Consider the following 17,842-nt stretch of genomic DNA (forward strand, 5'->3'; position numbering starts at 1 on the left):
AGCAACATACAAAAACTGACAACGTCTCTCAAAACTAAGTTTTTGTGAAACATGAGGACAGTATAGTGATACTGCCAGCAGGGAGCACCAGAGAGCTGAACCGACAGTTGTTACATTTCTTAAACTTTCACCAACACAAACACGCACGCTCACTTCAGATCATGGGAGGACGTCAAAAATCACCACCCATTCTCTGACACTTTAAACCGTTAACCTTGGTTCAAACATTTAACATCACACGCCCACGCAGTGTATTTCAGATAATTAATGAATTCAGATGTCACAATGATCGTTTACATGGATAAGGAGTCCTACTGAATCAATTACTGCCGTTTATATCTAACTAATGATTGTTTTTGTAAAGTGTAACGTCGAGCCTCAGCAGCTTTCTCACTCCTTATGTGCTACTGTATAAAACCTGGTTTTGCGCCTGCACTAATTGCTTACGGCCATACCACCCTGAACACGCCCGATCTCGTCTGATCTCGGAAGCTAAGCAGGGTCGGGCCTGGTTAGTACTTGGATGGGAGACCGCCTGGGAATACCAGGTGCTGTAAGCTATTTCTTTTTCAACTCGAGCTCATTGCCTCCGTGGCCTACCGTGGCGTACCGGTGACCTGATGTTTACTGCCAACCGCTTTGGAGGATTTAAGCAACATACAAAAACTGACAACGTCTCTCAAAACTAGTTTTTGTGAAACATGGGGACAGTATAGTGATACTGCCAGCAGGGAGCACCAGAGAGCTGAACCGACAGTTGTACATTTCTTAAACTTTCACCAACACAAACACGCACGCTCACTTCAGATCATGGGAGGACGTCAAAAAATCACCACCCATTCTCTGACACTTTAACCGTTAACCTTGGTTCCAACATTTAAACTCACACGCACACGCAGTGTATTTCAGATAATTAATGAATTCAGATGTCACAATGATCGTTACATGGATAAGGAGTCTACTGAATCAATTACTGCCGTTTATATCTAACTAATGATTGTTTTTGTAAAGTGTAACGTCGAGCCTCAGCAGCTTTCTCACTCCTTATGTGCTACTGTATAAACCTGGTTTTGCGCCTGCACTAATTGCTTACGGCCATACCACCCTGAACACGCCCGATCTCGTCTGATCTCGGAAGCTAAGCAGGGTCGGGCCTGGTTAGTACTTGGATGGGAGACCGCCTGGGAATACCAGGTGCTGTAAGCTTTTTCTTTTTCAACTCGAGCTCATTGACTCCGTGGCTGTACCGTGACCTGATGTTTACTGCCAACCGCTTTGGAGGATTTAAGCAACATACAAAAACTGACAACGTCTCTCAAAACTATTTTTGTGAAACATGAGGACAGTATAGTGATACTGCCAGCAGGGAGCACCAGAGAGCTGAACCGACAGTTGTACATTTCTTAAACTTTCACCAACACAAACACGCACGCTCACTTCAGATCATGGGAGGACGTCAAAAAATCACCACCCATTCTCTGACACTTTAACCGTTAACCTTGGTTCAAACATTTAACATCACACGCACACGCAGTGTATTTCAGATAATTAATGAATTCAGATGTCACAATGATCGTTTACATGGATAAGGAGTCCTACTGAATCAATTACTGCCGTTTATATCTAACTAATGATTGTTTTTGTAAGAGTGTAACGTCGAGCCTCAGCAGCTTTCTCACTCCTTATGTGCTACTGTATAAAACCTGGTTTTGCGCCTGCACTATTGCTTACGGCCATACCACCCTGAACACGCCCGATCTCGTCTGATCTCGGAAGCTAAGCAGGGTCGGGCCTGGTTAGTACTTGGATGGGAGACCGCCTGGGAATACCAGGTGCTGTAAGCTTTTTCTTTTTCAACTCGAGCTCATTGACTCCGTGGCGTACCGTGACCTGATGTTTACTGCCAACCGCTTTGGAGGATTTAAGCAACATACAAAAACTGACAACGTCTCTCAAAACTATTTTTGTGAAACATGAGGACAGTATAGTGATACTGCCAGCAGGGAGCACCAGAGAGCTGAACCGACAGTTGTACATTCCTTAAACTTCACCAACACAAACACGCACGCTCACTTCAGATCATGGGAGGACGTCAAAAAAATCACCACCCATTCTCTGACACTTTAACCGTTAACCTTGGTTCAAACATTTAACATCACACGCACACGCAGTGTATTTCAGATAATTAATGAATTCAGATGTCACAATGATCGTTTACATGGATAAGGAGTCCTACTGAATCAATTACTGCCGTTTATATCTAACTAATGATTGTTTTTGTAAAAGTGTAACGTCGAGCCTCAGCAGCTTTCTCACTCCTTATGTGCTACTGTATAAAACCTGGTTTTGCGCCTGCACTAATTGCTTACGGCCATACCACCCTGAACACGCCCGATCTCGTCTGATCTCGGAAGCTAAGCAGGGTCGGGCCTGGTTAGTACTTGGATGGGAGACCGCCTGGGAATACCAGGTGCTGTAAGCTATTTCTTTTTCAACTCGAGCTCATTGACTCCGTGGCCTACCGTGGCGTACCGTGACCTGATGTTTACTGCCAACCGCTTTGGAGGATTTAAGCAACATACAAAAACTGACAACGTCTCTCAAAACTATTTTTGTGAAACATGAGGACAGTATAGTGATACTGCCAGCAGGGAGCACCAGAGAGCTGAACCGACAGTTGTACATTTCTTAAACTTTCACCAACACAAACACGCACGCTCACTTCAGATCATGGGAGGACGTCAAAAATGCACCACCCATTCTCTGACACTTTAACCGTTAACCTTGGTTCAAACATTTAACATCACACGCACACGCAGTGTATTTCAGATAATTAATGAATTCAGATGTCACAATGATCGTTTACATGGATAAGGAGTCCTACTGAATCAATTACTGCCGTTTATATCTAACTAATGATTGTTTTTGTAAAAGTGTAACGTCGAGCCTCAGCAGCTTTCTCACTCCTTATGTGCTACTGTATAAAACCTGGTTTTGCGCCTGCACTAATTGCTTACGGCCATACCACCCTGAACACGCCCGATCTCGTCTGATCTCGGAAGCTAAGCAGGGTCGGGCCTGGTTAGTACTTGGATGGGAGACCGCCTGGGAATACCAGGTGCTGTAAGCTTTTTCTTTTTCAACTCGAGCTCATTGCCTCCGTGGCCTACCGTGGCGTACCGTGACCTGATGTTTACTGCCAACCGCTTTGGAGGATTTAAGCAACATACAAAAACTGACAACGTCTCTCAAAACTATTTTTGTGAAACATGAGGACAGTATAGTGATACTGCCAGCAGGGAGCACCAGAGAGCTGAACCGACAGTTGTACATTTCTTAAACTTTCACCAACACAAACACGCACGCTCACTTCAGATCATGGGAGGACGTCAAAAAATCACCACCCATTCTCTGACACTTTAACCGTTAACCTTGGTTCAAACATTTAACATCACACGCACACGCAGTGTATTTCAGATAATTAATGAATTCAGATGTCACAATGATCGTTTACATGGATAAGGAGTCCTACTGAATCAATTACTGCCGTTTATATCTAACTAATGATTGTTTTTGTAAGAGTGTAACGTCGAGCCTCAGCAGCTTTCTCACTCCTTATGTGCTACTGTATAAAACCTGGTTTTGCGCCTGCACTAATTGCTTACGGCCATACCACCCTGAACACGCCCGATCTCGTCTGATCTCGGAAGCTAAGCAGGGTCGGGCCTGGTTAGTACTTGGATGGGAGACCGCCTGGGAATACCAGGTGCTGTAAGCTTTTTCTTTTTCAACTCGAGCTCATTGACCCCGTGGCCTACCGTGGCGTACCGTGACCTGATGTTTACTGCCAACCGCTTTGGAGGATTTAAGCAACATACAAAAACTGACAACGTCTCTCAAAACTATTTTTTGTGAAACATGAGGACAGTATAGTGATACTGCCAGCAGGGAGCACCAGAGAGCTGAACCGACAGTTGTACATTTCTTAAACTTTCACCAACACAAACACGCACGCTCACTTCAGATCATGGGAGGACGTCAAAAAATCACCACCCATTCTCTGACACTTTAACCGTTAACCTTGGTTCAAACATTTAACATCACACGCACACGCAGTGTATTTCAGATAATTAATGAATTCAGATGTCACAATGATCGTTTACATGGATAAGGAGTCCTACTGAATCAATTACTGCCGTTTATATCTAACTAATGATTGTTTTTGTAAGAGTGTAACGTCGAGCCTCAGCAGCTTTCTCACTCCTTATGTGCTACTGTATAAAACCTGGTTTTGCGCCTGCACTAATTGCTTACGGCCATACCACCCTGAACACGCCCGATCTCGTCTGATCTCGGAAGCTAAGCAGGGTCGGGCCTGGTTAGTACTTGGATGGGAGACCGCCTGGGAATACCAGGTGCTGTAAGCTTTTTCTTTTTCAACTCGAGCTCATTGACTCCGTGGCCTACCGTGGCGTACCGTGACCTGATGTTTACTGCCAACCGCTTTGGAGGATTTAAGCAACATACAAAAACTGACAACGTCTCTCAAAACTATTTTTGTGAAACATGAGGACAGTATAGTGATACTGCCAGCAGGGAGCACCAGAGAGCTGAACCGACAGTTGTACATTTCTTAAACTTTCACCAACACAAACACGCACGCTCACTTCAGATCATGGGAGGACGTCAAAAAATCACCACCCATTCTCTGACACTTTAACCGTTAACCTTGGTTCAAACATTTAACATCACACGCACACGCAGTGTATTTCAGATAATTAATGAATTCAGATGTCACAATGATCGTTTACATGGATAAGGAGTCCTACTGAATCAATTACTGCCGTTTATATCTAACTAATGATTGTTTTTGTAAGAGTGTAACGTCGAGCCTCAGCAGCTTTCTCACTCCTTATGTGCTACTGTATAAAACCTGGTTTTGCGCCTGCACTAATTGCTTACGGCCATACCACCCTGAACACGCCCGATCTCGTCTGATCTCGGAAGCTAAGCAGGGTCGGGCCTGGTTAGTACTTGGATGGGAGACCGCCTGGGAATACCAGGTGCTGTAAGCTTTTTCTTTTTCAACTCGAGCTCATTGACTCCGGGGCCTACCGTGGCGTACCGTGACCTGATGTTTACTGCCAACCGCTTTGGAGGATTTAAGCAACATACAAAAACTGACAACGTCTCTCAAAACTATTTTTGTGAAACATGAGGACAGTATAGTGATACTGCCAGCAGGGAGCACCAGAGAGCTGAACCGACAGTTGTACATTTCTTAAACTTTCACCAACACAAACACGCACGCTCACTTCAGATCATGGGAGGACGTCAAAAAATCACCACCCATTCTCTGACACTTTAACCGTTAACCTTGGTTCAAACATTTAACATCACACGCACACGCAGTGTATTTCAGATAATTAATGAATTCAGATGTCACAATGATCGTTTACATGGATAAGGAGTCCTACTGAATCAATTACTGCCGTTTATATCTAACTAATGATTGTTTTTGTAAGAGTGTAACGTCGAGCCTCAGCAGCTTTCTCACTCCTTATGTGCTACTGTATAAAACCTGGTTTTGCGCCTGCACTAATTGCTTACGGCCATACCACCCTGAACACGCCCGATCTCGTCTGATCTCGGAAGCTAAGCAGGGTCGGGCCTGGTTAGTACTTGGATGGGAGACCGCCTGGGAATACCAGGTGCTGTAAGCTTTTCTTTTTCAACTCGAGCTCATTGACTCCGTGGCCTACCGTGCGTACCGTGACCTGATGTTTACTGCCAACCGCTTTGGAGGATTTAAGCAACATACAAAAACTGACAACGTCTCTCAAAACTATTTTTGTGAAACATGAGGACAGTATAGTGATACTGCCAGCAGGGAGCACCAGAGAGCTGAACCGACAGTTGTACATTTCTTAAACTTTCACCAACACAAACACGCACGCTCACTTCAGATCATGGGAGGACGTCAAAAAATCACCACCCATTCTCTGACACTTTAACCGTTAACCTTGGTTCAAACATTTAACATCACACGCACACGCAGTGTATTTCAGATAATTAATGAATTCAGATGTCACAATGATCGTTTACATGGATAAGGAGTCCTACTGAATCAATTACTGCCGTTTATATCTAACTAATGATTGTTTTTGTAAGAGTGTAACGTCGAGCCTCAGCAGCTTTCTCACTCCTTATGTGCTACTGTATAAAACCTGGTTTTGCGCCTGCACTAATTGCTTACGGCCATACCACCCTGAACACGCCCGATCTCGTCTGATCTCGGAAGCTAAGCAGGGTCGGGCCTGGTTAGTACTTGGATGGGAGACCGCCTGGGAATACCAGGTGCTGTAAGCTTTTTCTTTTTCAACTCGAGCTCATTGACTCCGTGGCCTACCGTGGCGTACCGTGACCTGATGTTTACTGCCAACCGCTTTGGAGGATTTAAGCAACATACAAAAACTGACAACGTCTCTCAAAACTATTTTTGTGAAACATGAGGACAGTATAGTGATACTGCCAGCAGGGAGCACCAGAGAGCTGAACCGACAGTTGTACATTTCTTAAACTTTCACCAACACAAACACGCACGCTCACTTCAGATCATGGGAGGACGTCAAAAAATCACCACCCATTCTCTGACACTTTAACCGTTAACCTTGGTTCAAACATTTAACATCACACGCACACGCAGTGTATTTCAGATAATTAATGAATTCAGATGTCACAATGATCGTTTACATGGATAAGGAGTCCTACTGAATCAATTACTGCCGTTTATATCTAACTAATGATTGTTTTTGTAAAAGTGTAACGTCGAGCCTCAGCAGCTTTCTCACTCCTTATGTGCTACTGTATAAAACCTGGTTTTGCGCCTGCACTAATTGCTTACGGCCATACCACCCTGAACACGCCCGATCTCGTCTGATCTCGGAAGCTAAGCAGGGTCGGGCCTGGTTAGTACTTGGATGGGAGACCGCCTGGGAATACCAGGTGCTGTAAGCTTTTTCTTTTTCAACTCGAGCTCATTGACTCCGTGGCCTACCGTGGCGTACCGTGACCTGATGTTTACTGCCAACCGCTTTGGAGGATTTAAGCAACATACAAAAACTGACAACGTCTCTCAAAACTATTTTTGTGAAACATGAGGACAGTATAGTGATACTGCCAGCAGGGAGCACCAGAGAGCTGAACCGACAGTTGTACATTTCTTAAACTTTCACCAACACAAACACGCACGCTCACTTCAGATCATGGGAGGACGTCAAAAAATCACCACCCATTCTCTGACACTTTAACCGTTAACCTTGGTTCAAACATTTAACATCACACGCACACGCAGTGTATTTCAGATAATTAATGAATTCAGATGTCACAATGATCGTTTACATGGATAAGGAGTCCTACTGAATCAATTACTGCCGTTTATATCTAACTAATGATTGTTTTTGTAAAAGTGTAACGTCGAGCCTCAGCAGCTTTCTCACTCCTTATGTGCTACTGTATAAAACCTGGTTTTGCGCCTGCACTAATTGCTTACGGCCATACCACCCTGAACACGCCCGATCTCGTCTGATCTCGGAAGCTAAGCAGGGTCGGGCCTGGTTAGTACTTGGATGGGAGACCGCCTGGGAATACCAGGTGCTGTAAGCTTTTTCTTTTTCAACTCGAGCTCATTGACTCCGTGGCCTACCGTGGCGTACCGTGACCTGATGTTTACTGCCAACCGCTTTGGAGGATTTAAGCAACATACAAAAACTGACAACGTCTCTCAAAACTATTTTTGTGAAACATGAGGACAGTATAGTGATACTGCCAGCAGGGAGCACCAGAGAGCTGAACCGACAGTTGTACATTTCTTAAACTTTCACCAACACAAACACGCACGCTCACTTCAGATCATGGGAGGACGTCAAAAAATCACCACCCATTCTCTGACACTTTAACCGTTAACCTTGGTTCAAACATTTAACATCACACGCACACGCAGTGTATTTCAGATAATTAATGAATTCAGATGTCACAATGATCGTTTACATGGATAAGGAGTCCTACTGAATCAATTACTGCCGTTTATATCTAACTAATGATTGTTTTTGTAAGAGTGTAACGTCGAGCCTCAGCAGCTTTCTCACTCCTTATGTGCTACTGTATAAAACCTGGTTTTGCGCCTGCACTAATTGCTTACGGCCATACCACCCTGAACACGCCCGATCTCGTCTGATCTCGGAAGCTAAGCAGGGTCGGGCCTGGTTAGTACTTGGATGGGAGACCGCCTGGGAATACCAGGTGCTGTAAGCTTTTTCTTTTTCAACTCGAGCTCATTGCCTCCGTGGCCTACCGTGGCGTACCGTGACCTGATGTTTACTGCCAACCGCTTTGGAGGATTTAAGCAACATACAAAAACTGACAACGTCTCTCAAAACTATTTTTGTGAAACATGAGGACAGTATAGTGATACTGCCAGCAGGGAGCACCAGAGAGCTGAACCGACAGTTGTACATTTCTTAAACTTTCACCAACACAAACACGCACGCTCACTTCAGATCATGGGAGGACGTCAAAAAATCACCACCCATTCTCTGACACTTTAACCGTTAACCTTGGTTCAAACATTTAACATCACACGCACACGCAGTGTATTTCAGATAATTAATGAATTCAGATGTCACAATGATCGTTTACATGGATAAGGAGTCCTACTGAATCAATTACTGCCGTTTATATCTAACTAATGATTGTTTTTGTAAAAGTGTAACGTCGAGCCTCAGCAGCTTTCTCACTCCTTATGTGCTACTGTATAAAACCTGGTTTTGCGCCTGCACTAATTGCTTACGGCCATACCACCCTGAACACGCCCGATCTCGTCTGATCTCGGAAGCTAAGCAGGGTCGGGCCTGGTTAGTACTTGGATGGGAGACCGCCTGGGAATACCAGGTGCTGTAAGCTTTTTCTTTTTCAACTCGAGCTCATTGACTCCGTGGCCTACCGTGGCGTACCGTGACCTGATGTTTACTGCCAACCGCTTTGGAGGATTTAAGCAACATACAAAAACTGACAACGTCTCTCAAAACTATTTTTGTGAAACATGAGGACAGTATAGTGATACTGCCAGCAGGGAGCACCAGAGAGCTGAACCGACAGTTGTACATTTCTTAAACTTTCACCAACACAAACACGCACGCTCACTTCAGATCATGGGAGGACGTCAAAAAATCACCACCCATTCTCTGACACTTTAACCGTTAACCTTGGTTCAAACATTTAACATCACACGCACACGCAGTGTATTTCAGATAATTAATGAATTCAGATGTCACAATGATCGTTTACATGGATAAGGAGTCCTACTGAATCAATTACTGCCGTTTATATCTAACTAATGATTGTTTTTGTAAAAGTGTAACGTCGAGCCTCAGCAGCTTTCTCACTCCTTATGTGCTACTGTATAAAACCTGGTTTTGCGCCTGCACTAATTGCTTACGGCCATACCACCCTGAACACGCCCGATCTCGTCTGATCTCGGAAGCTAAGCAGGGTCGGGCCTGGTTAGTACTTGGATGGGAGACCGCCTGGGAATACCAGGTGCTGTAAGCTTTTTCTTTTTCAACTCGAGCTCATTGACTCCGTGGCCTACCGTGGCGTACCGTGACCTGATGTTTACTGCCAACCGCTTTGGAGGATTTAAGCAACATACAAAAACTGACAACGTCTCTCAAAACTATTTTTGTGAAACATGAGGACAGTATAGTGATACTGCCAGCAGGGAGCACCAGAGAGCTGAACCGACAGTTGTACATTTCTTAAACTTTCACCAACACAAACACGCACGCTCACTTCAGATCATGGGAGGACGTCAAAAAATCACCACCCATTCTCTGACACTTTAACCGTTAACCTTGGTTCAAACATTTAACATCACACGCACACGCAGTGTATTTCAGATAATTAATGAATTCAGATGTCACAATGATCGTTTACATGGATAAGGAGTCCTACTGAATCAATTACTGCCGTTTATATCTAACTAATGATTGTTTTTGTAAAGTGTAACGTCGAGCCTCAGCAGCTTTCTCACTCCTTATGTGCTACTGTATAAAACCTGGTTTTGCGCCTGCACTAATTGCTTACGGCCATACCACCCTGAACACGCCCGATCTCGTCTGATCTCGGAAGCTAAGCAGGGTCGGGCCTGGTTAGTACTTGGATGGGAGACCGCCTGGGAATACCAGGTGCTGTAAGCTTTTTCTTTTTCAACTCGAGCTCATTGACTCCGTGCCTACCGTGGCGTACCGTGACCTGATGTTTACTGCCAACCGCTTTGGAGGATTTAAGCAACATACAAAAACTGACAACGTCTCTCAAAACTATTTTTGTGAAACATGAGGACAGTATAGTGATACTGCCAGCAGGGAGCACCAGAGAGCTGAACCGACAGTTGTACATTTCTTAAACTTTCACCAACACAAACACGCACGCTCACTTCAGATCATGGGAGGACGTCAAAAAATCACCACCCATTCTCTGACACTTTAACCGTTAACCTTGGTTCAAACATTTAACATCACACGCACACGCAGTGTATTTCAGATAATTAATGAATTCAGATGTCACAATGATCGTTTACATGGATAAGGAGTCCTACTGAATCAATTACTGCCGTTTATATCTAACTAATGATTGTTTTTGTAAGAGTGTAACGTCGAGCCTCAGCAGCTTTCTCACTCCTTATGTGCTACTGTATAAAACCTGGTTTTGCGCCTGCACTAATTGCTTACGGCCATACCACCCTGAACACGCCCGATCTCGTCTGATCTCGGAAGCTAAGCAGGGTCGGGCCTGGTTAGTACTTGGATGGGAGACCGCCTGGGAATACCAGGTGCTGTAAGCTTTTTCTTTTTCAACTCGAGCTCATTGACTCCGTGGCCTACCGTGGCGTACCGTGACCTGATGTTTACTGCCAACCGCTTTGGAGGATTTAAGCAACATACAAAAACTGACAACGTCTCTCAAAACTATTTTTGTGAAACATGAGGACAGTATAGTGATACTGCCAGCAGGGAGCACCAGAGAGCTGAACCGACAGTTGTACATTTCTTAAACTTTCACCAACACAAACACGCACGCTCACTTCAGATCATGGGAGGACGTCAAAAAATCACCACCCATTCTCTGACACTTTAACCGTTAACCTTGGTTCAAACATTTAACATCACACGCACACGCAGTGTATTTCAGATAATTAATGAATTCAGATGTCACAATGATCGTTTACATGGATAAGGAGTCCTACTGAATCAATTACTGCCGTTTATATCTAACTAATGATTGTTTTTGTAAGAGTGTAACGTCGAGCCTCAGCAGCTTTCTCACTCCTTATGTGCTACTGTATAAAACCTGGTTTTGCGCCTGCACTAATTGCTTACGGCCATACCACCCTGAACACGCCCGATCTCGTCTGATCTCGGAAGCTAAGCAGGGTCGGGCCTGGTTAGTACTTGGATGGGAGACCGCCTGGGAATACCAGGTGCTGTAAGCTTTTTCTTTTTCAACTCGAGCTCATTGCCTCCGTGGCCTACCGTGGCGTACCGTGACCTGATGTTTACTGCCAACCGCTTTGGAGGATTTAAGCAACATACAAAAACTGACAACGTCTCTCAAAACTATTTTTGTGAAACATGAGGACAGTATAGTGATACTGCCAGCAGGGAGCACCAGAGAGCTGAACCGACAGTTGTACATTTCTTAAACTTTCACCAACACAAACACGCACGCTCACTTCAGATCATGGGAGGACGTCAAAAAATCACCACCCATTCTCTGACACTTTAACCGTTAACCTTGGTTCAAACATTTAACATCACACGCACACGCAGTGTATTTCAGATAATTAATGAATTCAGATGTCACAATGATCGTTTACATGGATAAGGAGTCCTACTGAATCAATTACTGCCGTTTATATCTAACTAATGATTGTTTTTGTAAAAGTGTAACGTCGAGCCTCAGCAGCTTTCTCACTCCTTATGTGCTACTGTATAAAACCTGGTTTTGCGCCTGCACTAATTGCTTACGGCCATACCACCCTGAACACGCCCGATCTCGTCTGATCTCGGAAGCTAAGCAGGGTCGGGCCTGGTTAGTACTTGGATGGGAGACCGCCTGGGAATACCAGGTGCTGTAAGCTTTTCTTTTTCAACTCGAGCTCATTGACTCCGTGGCCTACCGTGGCGTACCGTGACCTGATGTTTACTGCCAACCGCTTTGGAGGATTTAAGCAACATACAAAAACTGACAACGTCTCTCAAAACTATTTTTGTGAAACATGAGGACAGTATAGTGATACTGCCAGCAGGGAGCACCAGAGAGCTGAACCGACAGTTGTACATTTCTTAAACTTTCACCAACACAAACACGCACGCTCACTTCAGATCATGGGAGGACGTCAAAAAATCACCACCCATTCTCTGACACTTTAACCGTTAACCTTGGTTCAAACATTTAACATCACACGCACACGCAGTGTATTTCAGATAATTAATGAATTCAGATGTCACAATGATCGTTTACATGGATAAGGAGTCCTACTGAATCAATTACTGCCGTTTATATCTAACTAATGATTGTTTTTGTAAAAGTGTAACGTCGAGCCTCAGCAGCTTTCTCACTCCTTATGTGCTACTGTATAAAACCTGGTTTTGCGCCTGCACTAATTGCTTACGGCCATACCACCCTGAACACGCCCGATCTCGTCTGATCTCGGAAGCTAAGCAGGGTCGGGCCTGGTTAGTACTTGGATGGGAGACCGCCTGGGAATACCAGGTGCTGTAAGCTTTTTCTTTTTCAACTCGAGCTCATTGCCTCCGTGGCCTACCGTGGCGTACCGTGACCTGATGTTTACTGCCAACCGCTTTGGAGGATTTAAGCAACATACAAAAACTGACAACGTCTCTCAAAACTATTTTTGTGAAACATGAGGACAGTATAGTGATACTGCCAGCAGGGAGCACCAGAGAGCTGAACCGACAGTTGTACATTTCTTAAACTTTCACCAACACAAACACGCACGCTCACTTCAGATCATGGGAGGACGTCAAAAAATCACCACCCATTCTCTGACACTTTAACCGTTAACCTTGGTTCAAACATTTAACATCACACGCACACGCAGTGTATTTCAGATAATTAATGAATTCAGATGTCACAATGATCGTTTACATGGATAAGGAGTCCTACTGAATCAATTACTGCCGTTTATATCTAACTAATGATTGTTTTTGTAAGAGTGTAACGTCGAGCCTCAGCAGCTTTCTCACTCCTTATGTGCTACTGTATAAAACCTGGTTTTGCGCCTGCACTAATTGCTTACGGCCATACCACCCTGAACACGCCCGATCTCGTCTGATCTCGGAAGCTAAGCAGGGTCGGGCCTGGTTAGTACTTGGATGGGAGACCGCCTGGGAATACCAGGTGCTGTAAGCTTTTTCTTTTTCAACTCGAGCTCATTGCCTCCGTGGCCTACCGTGGCGTACCGTGACCTGATGTTTACTGCCAACCGCTTTGGAGGATTTAAGCAACATACAAAAACTGACAACGTCTCTCAAAACTATTTTTGTGAAACATGAGGACAGTATAGTGATACTGCCAGCAGGGAGCACCAGAGAGCTGAACCGACAGTTGTACATTTCTTAAACTTTCACCAACACAAACACGCACGCTCACTTCAGATCATGGGAGGACGTCAAAAAATCACCACCCATTCTCTGACACTTTAACCGTTAACCTTGGTTCAAACATTTAACATCACACGCACACGCAGTGTATTTCAGATAATTAATGAATTCAGATGTCACAATGATCGTTTACATGGATAAGGAGTCCTACTGAATCAATTACTGCCGTTTATATCTAACTAATGATTGTTTTTGTAAAAGTGTAACGTCGAGCCTCAGCAGCTTTCTCACTCCTTATGTGCTACTGTATAAAACCTGGTTTTGCGCCTGCACTAATTGCTTACGGCCATACCACCCTGAACACGCCCGATCTCGTCTGATCTCGGAAGCTAAGCAGGGTCGGGCCTGGTTAGTACTTGGATGGGAGACCGCCTGGGAATACCAGGTGCTGTAAGCTTTTTCTTTTTCAACTCGAGCTCATTGACTCCGTGGCCTACCGTGGCGTACCGTGACCTGATGTTTACTGCCAACCGCTTTGGAGGATTTAAGCAACATACAAAAACTGACAACGTCTCTCAAAACTATTTTTGTGAAACATGAGGACAGTATAGTGATACTGCCAGCAGGGAGCACCAGAGAGCTGAACCGACAGTTGTACATTTCTTAAACTTTCACCAACACAAACACGCACGCTCACTTCAGATCATGGGAGGACGTCAAAAAATCACCACCCATTCTCTGACACTTTAACCGTTAACCTTGGTTCAAACATTTAACATCACACGCACACGCAGTGTATTTCAGATAATTAATGAATTCAGATGTCACAATGATCGTTTACATGGATAAGGAGTCCTACTGAATCAATTACTGCCGTTTATATCTAACTAATGATTGTTTTTGTAAAAGTGTAACGTCGAGCCTCAGCAGCTTTCTCACTCCTTATGTGCTACTGTATAAAACCTGGTTTTGCGCCTGCACTAATTGCTTACGGCCATACCACCCTGAACACGCCCGATCTCGTCTGATCTCGGAAGCTAAGCAGGGTCGGGCCTGGTTAGTACTTGGATGGGAGACCGCCTGGGAATACCAGGTGCTGTAAGCTTTTTCTTTTTCAACTCGAGCTCATTGACTCCGTGGCCTACCGTGGCGTACCGTGACCTGATGTTTACTGCCAACCGCTTTGGAGGATTTAAGCAACATACAAAAACTGACAACGTCTCTCAAAACTATTTTTGTGAAACATGAGGACAGTATAGTGATACTGCCAGCAGGGAGCACCAGAGAGCTGAACCGACAGTTGTACATTTCTTAAACTTTCACCAACACAAACACGCACGCTCACTTCAGATCATGGGAGGACGTCAAAAAATCACCACCCATTCTCTGACACTTTAACCGTTAACCTTGGTTCAAACATTTAACATCACACGCACACGCAGTGTATTTCAGATAATTAATGAATTCAGATGTCACAATGATCGTTTACATGGATAAGGAGTCCTACTGAATCAATTACTGCCGTTTATATCTAACTAATGATTGTTTTTGTAAAAGTGTAACGTCGAGCCTCAGCAGCTTTCTCACTCCTTATGTGCTACTGTATAAAACCTGGTTTTGCGCCTGCACTAATTGCTTACGGCCATACCACCCTGAACACGCCCGATCTCGTCTGATCTCGGAAGCTAAGCAGGGTCGGGCCTGGTTAGTACTTGGATGGGAGACCGCCTGGGAATACCAGGTGCTGTAAGCTTTTTCTTTTTCAACTCGAGCTCATTGACTCCGTGGCCTACCGTGGCGTACCGTGACCTGATGTTTACTGCCAACCGCTTTGGAGGATTTAAGCAACATACAAAAACTGACAACGTCTCTCAAAACTATTTTTGTGAAACATGAGGACAGTATAGTGATACTGCCAGCAGGGAGCACCAGAGAGCTGAACCGACAGTTGTACATTTCTTAAACTTTCACCAACACAAACACGCACGCTCACTTCAGATCATGGGAGGACGTCAAAAAATCACCACCCATTCTCTGACACTTTAACCGTTAACCTTGGTTCAAACATTTAACATCACACGCACACGCAGTGTATTTCAGATAATTAATGAATTCAGATGTCACAATGATCGTTTACATGGATAAGGAGTCCTACTGAATCAATTACTGCCGTTTATATCTAACTAATGATTGTTTTTGTAAAAGTGTAACGTCGAGCCTCAGCAGCTTTCTCACTCCTTATGTGCTACTGTATAAAACCTGGTTTTGCGCCTGCACTAATTGCTTACGGCCATACCACCCTGAACACGCCCGATCTCGTCTGATCTCGGAAGCTAAGCAGGGTCGGGCCTGGTTAGTACTTGGATGGGAGACCGCCTGGGAATACCAGGTGCTGTAAGCTTTTTCTTTTTCAACTCGAGCTCATTGACTCCGTGGCCTACCGTGGCGTACCGTGACCTGATGTTTACTGCCAACCGCTTTGGAGGATTTAAGCAACATACAAAAACTGACAACGTCTCTCAAAACTATTTTTGTGAAACATGAGGACAGTATAGTGATACTGCCAGCAGGGAGCACCAGAGAGCTGAACCGACAGTTGTACATTTCTTAAACTTTCACCAACACAAACACGCACGCTCACTTCAGATCATGGGAGGACGTCAAAAAATCACCACCCATTCTCTGACACTTTAACCGTTAACCTTGGTTCAAACATTTAACATCACACGCACACGCAGTGTATTTCAGATAATTAATGAATTCAGATGTCACAATGATCGTTTACATGGATAAGGAGTCCTACTGAATCAATTACTGCCGTTTATATCTAACTAATGATTGTTTTTGTAAGAGTGTAACGTCGAGCCTCAGCAGCTTTCTCACTCCTTATGTGCTACTGTATAAAACCTGGTTTTGCGCCTGCACTAATTGCTTACGGCCATACCACCCTGAACACGCCCGATCTCGTCTGATCTCGGAAGCTAAGCAGGGTCGGGCCTGGTTAGTACTTGGATGGGAGACCGCCTGGGAATACCAGGTGCTGTAAGCTTTTTCTTTTTCAACTCGAGCTCATTGACTCCGTGGCCTACCGTGGCGTACCGTGACCTGATGTTTACTGCCAACCGCTTTGGAGGATTTAAGCAACATACAAAAACTGACAACGTCTCTCAAAACTATTTTTGTGAAACATGAGGACAGTATAGTGATACTGCCAGCAGGGAGCACCAGAGAGCTGAACCGACAGTTGTACATTTCTTAAACTTTCACCAACACAAACACGCACGCTCACTTCAGATCATGGGAGGACGTCAAAAAATCACCACCCATTCTCTGACACTTTAACCGTTAACCTTGGTTCAAACATTTAACATCACACGCACACGCAGTGTATTTCAGATAATTAATGAATTCAGATGTCACAATGATCGTTTACATGGATAAGGAGTCCTACTGAATCAATTACTGCCGTTTATATCTAACTAATGATTGTTTTTGTAAGAGTGTAACGTCGAGCCTCAGCAGCTTTCTCACTCCTTATGTGCTACTGTATAAAACCTGGTTTTGCGCCTGCACTAATTGCTTACGGCCATACCACCCTGAACACGCCCGATCTCGTCTGATCTCGGAAGCTAAGCAGGGTCGGGCCTGGTTAGTACTTGGATGGGAGACCGCCTGGGAATACCAGGTGCTGTAAGCTTTTTCTTTTTCAACTCGAGCTCATTGACTCCGTGGCCTACCGTGGCGTACCGTGACCTGATGTTTACTGCCAACCGCTTTGGAGGATTTAAGCAACATACAAAAACTGACAACGTCTCTCAAAACTATTTTTGTGAAACATGAGGACAGTATAGTGATACTGCCAGCAGGGAGCACCAGAGAGCTGAACCGACAGTTGTACATTTCTTAAACTTTCACCAACACAAACACGCACGCTCACTTCAGATCATGGGAGGACGTCAAAAAATCACCACCCATTCTCTGACACTTTAACCGTTAACCTTGGTTCAAACATTTAACATCACACGCACACGCAGTGTATTTCAGATAATTAATGAATTCAGATGTCACAATGATCGTTTACATGGATAAGGAGTCCTACTGAATCAATTACTGCCGTTTATATCTAACTAATGATTGTTTTTGTAAAAGTGTAACGT

At 44.4% G+C, this 17,842-nt stretch overlaps 27 non-coding genes across 27 annotated transcripts; all 27 read left to right on the forward strand.

Annotated features, from left to right (window-relative positions):
* The first annotated feature begins 441 nt into the window (after positions 1-441).
* LOC130396344 (5S ribosomal RNA) lies at positions 442-560 on the forward strand. The gene has a single exon (XR_008898992.1). It is a non-coding gene; the product is annotated as a 5S ribosomal RNA (ribosomal RNA).
* Positions 561-1,087: 527 nt separating this feature from the next.
* On the forward strand, positions 1,088-1,206 carry LOC130396345 (5S ribosomal RNA). Its single transcript, XR_008898993.1, has one exon. It is a non-coding gene; the product is annotated as a 5S ribosomal RNA (ribosomal RNA).
* Positions 1,207-1,725: 519 nt separating this feature from the next.
* Positions 1,726-1,844, forward strand: LOC130396346 (5S ribosomal RNA). Its single transcript, XR_008898994.1, has one exon. It is a non-coding gene; the product is annotated as a 5S ribosomal RNA (ribosomal RNA).
* A 519-nt stretch (positions 1,845-2,363) lies between these two features.
* On the forward strand, positions 2,364-2,482 carry LOC130396347 (5S ribosomal RNA). Its single transcript, XR_008898995.1, has one exon. It is a non-coding gene; the product is annotated as a 5S ribosomal RNA (ribosomal RNA).
* Positions 2,483-3,011: 529 nt separating this feature from the next.
* LOC130396348 (5S ribosomal RNA) lies at positions 3,012-3,130 on the forward strand. Its single transcript, XR_008898996.1, has one exon. It is a non-coding gene; the product is annotated as a 5S ribosomal RNA (ribosomal RNA).
* Positions 3,131-3,659: 529 nt separating this feature from the next.
* Positions 3,660-3,778, forward strand: LOC130396349 (5S ribosomal RNA). Its single transcript, XR_008898997.1, has one exon. It is a non-coding gene; the product is annotated as a 5S ribosomal RNA (ribosomal RNA).
* Positions 3,779-4,308: 530 nt separating this feature from the next.
* Positions 4,309-4,427, forward strand: LOC130396352 (5S ribosomal RNA). The gene has a single exon (XR_008898999.1). It is a non-coding gene; the product is annotated as a 5S ribosomal RNA (ribosomal RNA).
* A 529-nt stretch (positions 4,428-4,956) lies between these two features.
* Positions 4,957-5,075, forward strand: LOC130396353 (5S ribosomal RNA). Its single transcript, XR_008899000.1, has one exon. It is a non-coding gene; the product is annotated as a 5S ribosomal RNA (ribosomal RNA).
* A 529-nt stretch (positions 5,076-5,604) lies between these two features.
* Positions 5,605-5,723, forward strand: LOC130396354 (5S ribosomal RNA). The gene has a single exon (XR_008899001.1). It is a non-coding gene; the product is annotated as a 5S ribosomal RNA (ribosomal RNA).
* A 527-nt stretch (positions 5,724-6,250) lies between these two features.
* LOC130396355 (5S ribosomal RNA) lies at positions 6,251-6,369 on the forward strand. The gene has a single exon (XR_008899002.1). It is a non-coding gene; the product is annotated as a 5S ribosomal RNA (ribosomal RNA).
* Positions 6,370-6,898: 529 nt separating this feature from the next.
* Positions 6,899-7,017, forward strand: LOC130396356 (5S ribosomal RNA). Its single transcript, XR_008899003.1, has one exon. It is a non-coding gene; the product is annotated as a 5S ribosomal RNA (ribosomal RNA).
* A 529-nt stretch (positions 7,018-7,546) lies between these two features.
* LOC130396357 (5S ribosomal RNA) lies at positions 7,547-7,665 on the forward strand. The gene has a single exon (XR_008899004.1). It is a non-coding gene; the product is annotated as a 5S ribosomal RNA (ribosomal RNA).
* Positions 7,666-8,194: 529 nt separating this feature from the next.
* Positions 8,195-8,313, forward strand: LOC130396358 (5S ribosomal RNA). The gene has a single exon (XR_008899005.1). It is a non-coding gene; the product is annotated as a 5S ribosomal RNA (ribosomal RNA).
* Positions 8,314-8,842: 529 nt separating this feature from the next.
* LOC130396359 (5S ribosomal RNA) lies at positions 8,843-8,961 on the forward strand. Its single transcript, XR_008899006.1, has one exon. It is a non-coding gene; the product is annotated as a 5S ribosomal RNA (ribosomal RNA).
* Positions 8,962-9,490: 529 nt separating this feature from the next.
* Positions 9,491-9,609, forward strand: LOC130396360 (5S ribosomal RNA). Its single transcript, XR_008899007.1, has one exon. It is a non-coding gene; the product is annotated as a 5S ribosomal RNA (ribosomal RNA).
* Positions 9,610-10,137: 528 nt separating this feature from the next.
* LOC130396361 (5S ribosomal RNA) lies at positions 10,138-10,256 on the forward strand. Its single transcript, XR_008899008.1, has one exon. It is a non-coding gene; the product is annotated as a 5S ribosomal RNA (ribosomal RNA).
* Positions 10,257-10,784: 528 nt separating this feature from the next.
* On the forward strand, positions 10,785-10,903 carry LOC130396364 (5S ribosomal RNA). Its single transcript, XR_008899010.1, has one exon. It is a non-coding gene; the product is annotated as a 5S ribosomal RNA (ribosomal RNA).
* Positions 10,904-11,432: 529 nt separating this feature from the next.
* Positions 11,433-11,551, forward strand: LOC130396365 (5S ribosomal RNA). The gene has a single exon (XR_008899011.1). It is a non-coding gene; the product is annotated as a 5S ribosomal RNA (ribosomal RNA).
* A 529-nt stretch (positions 11,552-12,080) lies between these two features.
* Positions 12,081-12,199, forward strand: LOC130396366 (5S ribosomal RNA). The gene has a single exon (XR_008899012.1). It is a non-coding gene; the product is annotated as a 5S ribosomal RNA (ribosomal RNA).
* Positions 12,200-12,727: 528 nt separating this feature from the next.
* LOC130396367 (5S ribosomal RNA) lies at positions 12,728-12,846 on the forward strand. Its single transcript, XR_008899013.1, has one exon. It is a non-coding gene; the product is annotated as a 5S ribosomal RNA (ribosomal RNA).
* Positions 12,847-13,375: 529 nt separating this feature from the next.
* LOC130396379 (5S ribosomal RNA) lies at positions 13,376-13,494 on the forward strand. The gene has a single exon (XR_008899024.1). It is a non-coding gene; the product is annotated as a 5S ribosomal RNA (ribosomal RNA).
* A 529-nt stretch (positions 13,495-14,023) lies between these two features.
* Positions 14,024-14,142, forward strand: LOC130396390 (5S ribosomal RNA). Its single transcript, XR_008899034.1, has one exon. It is a non-coding gene; the product is annotated as a 5S ribosomal RNA (ribosomal RNA).
* Positions 14,143-14,671: 529 nt separating this feature from the next.
* Positions 14,672-14,790, forward strand: LOC130396391 (5S ribosomal RNA). The gene has a single exon (XR_008899035.1). It is a non-coding gene; the product is annotated as a 5S ribosomal RNA (ribosomal RNA).
* Positions 14,791-15,319: 529 nt separating this feature from the next.
* Positions 15,320-15,438, forward strand: LOC130396392 (5S ribosomal RNA). Its single transcript, XR_008899036.1, has one exon. It is a non-coding gene; the product is annotated as a 5S ribosomal RNA (ribosomal RNA).
* Positions 15,439-15,967: 529 nt separating this feature from the next.
* Positions 15,968-16,086, forward strand: LOC130396393 (5S ribosomal RNA). Its single transcript, XR_008899037.1, has one exon. It is a non-coding gene; the product is annotated as a 5S ribosomal RNA (ribosomal RNA).
* A 529-nt stretch (positions 16,087-16,615) lies between these two features.
* LOC130396394 (5S ribosomal RNA) lies at positions 16,616-16,734 on the forward strand. The gene has a single exon (XR_008899038.1). It is a non-coding gene; the product is annotated as a 5S ribosomal RNA (ribosomal RNA).
* Positions 16,735-17,263: 529 nt separating this feature from the next.
* Positions 17,264-17,382, forward strand: LOC130396397 (5S ribosomal RNA). The gene has a single exon (XR_008899040.1). It is a non-coding gene; the product is annotated as a 5S ribosomal RNA (ribosomal RNA).
* The last annotated feature ends 460 nt before the right edge of the window (positions 17,383-17,842 follow it).

Source organism: Gadus chalcogrammus, chromosome 12 (genome assembly GCF_026213295.1).
Source record: "Gadus chalcogrammus isolate NIFS_2021 chromosome 12, NIFS_Gcha_1.0, whole genome shotgun sequence".
NCBI lineage: Eukaryota > Metazoa > Chordata > Actinopteri > Gadiformes > Gadidae > Gadus > Gadus chalcogrammus.